We start from the raw sequence: 3,160 nt of genomic DNA on the forward strand, positions 1-3,160 counted from the left end.
CAACATCAGCTGGGCCATCACTTCATCCAGTTCCGCGTCAATAATTGTACTAGAAAGAATAACGGAAGCCCCAAACAAACAAAAACCTTGAACAAAAAACGTCAGATGTATTATTGCATCCGTAGCATTTAGCGCTGACTGGGACCAGCAATTATTTTGTGATAGACATGTGAAACATGCAAGGCACTAATTAGGATTTGGACGAAAATGCTTTCTACACAACAAGATCTATACACCAAAATCTTGTACCAACATGTGTTAATTACTTACTACTGGTTATGCACCTTGGTTTCAGGTAACACTTCCGGTTAAACCTATAGATAAGACGCAATTCGTAGGCCACTGCCTCAGGCATAGCTTTTATCATGTCTCTTCTCTGTCCATAATTTCAAATTAAAGTTCTCATTATTGTGATAAACGACATCATTTTCATAGGCCATTTTCATCTGTACCAGAAGCATGAAATGTACTTCTTTGTTCTAAGACTTCATCATATAAATAAGGTATGCTAGCTGTTGCCTCTGAGAATCTTTGGCATCAATGATCACACTAAATTCCATCAATTGAATCATACTCCTTTTCTTAAAATCTAAAATTTGTCGGCCAATAATTAAAAAACACCTCTACGTTTGTGCAGATTTTAGAATCAGACGATTCAGATCATTTAGATTTGAGAAGAAAAAGAGACAAATTAAGAACTCTCGTTTTTTATTCATAAATTGACGTGCATGGCTGTGGTTTGTTCTTACAGATGAAAACCAACATCTTCTTTTATTGGTTTTGGTTTTCTTTTTATTCATCTTAGGCTCCATCTAGCTCTTGTGCTTTCAAAAGAAATGCGGAGAGAGTTATAAATGGTACTCTGGTTATCCATTATTCCAAGATAAATGCTACTCTGGTTATCCATTATTGGAGGAATTAAATTTAGAGTTTTTAAGAGTAGAAATGTAGTAAAGATAGTTTCACTCTGCACCTACGAATTGAAAGTAGAAGGGACTTATTGTGATCATACATAAATGCCAAAGACTTTTTATCCCAATAACTAGCATACCTAATTTATATGGTGCGGTCATCATGGATACAGGTATGTGTAGAACTTATCTTGAATGCCTAAATCTCAGCTACTGCCCATCCTACAAAAGAGGCAGGGCTACTGATATGTGTTTAATTACATGATACAACCAAGGAAACCTCCTAACTGGACTCATGTTTCACATGTCGTCTATCAAAATTATTATTGCTGGACCCCCAGTACCCACATCACCACCAGCTAGCCAGTGAAATATGACGACATATGTATACAAATCTGGCTAAACGATTGAATCGTACTCTTAAAGGTGCTATGGTAATTGTTGCAATATATTGCATATTATTCTTCTAGTACACTTGTTCACATGGTGTGGAGACAAAAGTGAAGAAGCAACCAGGCAATTTCGCACCCTAGGTCATGGTGAGTAGGGAAAAATACGGTTTAGTCCGAAATCCATCCAAATATGCTAATTAGTCCTAACCCATTCAACTAGGTACAAATTAGTCCATTTTTATGGAAAGTACACTAATAACTTTCCTGGTATACAATTTAGTCCAAATATATGCATTTTAGTCCAAAATGACTCATGATGATGTCAGCAGTTTTAAATAATATAAAAGAAAATTAAAATCAATTTATCTTTCGAACCGTGTGTCCAAAATTCACAAACATTATATATTCGGAAAGCTCTTTATGAGAGCTACAAAAAGAGTACCCATATGACTATATAATTCTCATTTTTTAAAAAACATAGTTTACGTTGGTGCATAAACATGTATACATCTACAAAAACACAACCAGTTAACAACCCAAACTCATTACCAATACCATCTCCAACGCTCAACCGCTTTTAACCCTGCTGCTGCAAACAACTACAACACCTCAACCATTCAACTCAAATTTTCATCTGTTTCTGTAGCTTTCCAATCTTACCAGCACTTCTCTACAGTCCAACGATAGTGTTTCACCTGTTGATACAAATTCCAGTCTACCATTATCAAATTTGCATGCCGAATTGAAAACTTTAAATCAAATCAAAAGTATACGAGTAATAATAGTTGTACACATATTGAAATTTTCAACATGTGTACAACTATATGCCTATTAACAATTATCAAGAACAACTACAGTGTACAATAATGTACATATGATTTTGCTATATATCATATGAAATAAAAGTAAAATAAGGTTCTACCAATAATGAAGATGTTTTATCCCAAAATAAACCTTTTGTTTGCGGACGTTGTCCAGCCCCCCGAATCTAATAATCTACTACTTCAGGCATTCAGGATTTTAACAAAGTGCTTACTTGGATAAGTACGTCTTGTTGCCCTGTATGTAGTATTCAAATAAGTATTATGCATAACTAAAGATTTAATATTCAAATAAGTATTTTGCTTCATGCACTCACTATTTGTAAGTCTGACATAAATATGTGGTTTGTCCTTCTTGTGACATGAGGGCTACTTCAGGTGCACTACTGTCAAAAAGAGTACACACGACATTTCACAAGTTTTTCTACGAATAAACATGGTGTACAACTATGTACACACCTAAAAAAATCAACTGAAGTTCGGAATGAAGTTACTAACCAAATGAAGACGTTCATTTGCTTTAAAATCAACTAAATATTCTCTCACATACAATCCTTTAAACAATAATGTATCACTGCAACTCGTCTAAACCCTGTAAAATCATTATAACAATAAATATTATGCATAGTAAAAGATCACGATGACTATAAATATGCTCTGACTCATAGTATGTTGTAATTCTAGCAACTCATTTCTATAAATATGGTGCACACATAAAGGGTCACAATAACTGATAACATTTTCATAAAATCTAAACCAAAACGATCAAGAATCAACCAAAATCAATATGTTAAAAAATATTTTAGCCTTAATGAGAGAAGCTAATCTGTTGTAAGATTGCTTCACAGGAAAGTGACTAAACTGCAATCTTGTGAGTAGGAAATTACCTTCTATGTGTGTCGACATTGAATAGGAAATACAAAAGAATAAACAATGCACATAAAATGCATTATATATAACTAGTATACACCTAGTATAACAAGCATAAAACAGTGCACTTTTATGTGCACCCATATAACCGGTGTACAAGAAAATA

Source organism: Papaver somniferum, chromosome 7 (genome assembly GCF_003573695.1).
Source record: "Papaver somniferum cultivar HN1 chromosome 7, ASM357369v1, whole genome shotgun sequence".
Lineage (NCBI taxonomy): Eukaryota > Viridiplantae > Streptophyta > Magnoliopsida > Ranunculales > Papaveraceae > Papaver > Papaver somniferum.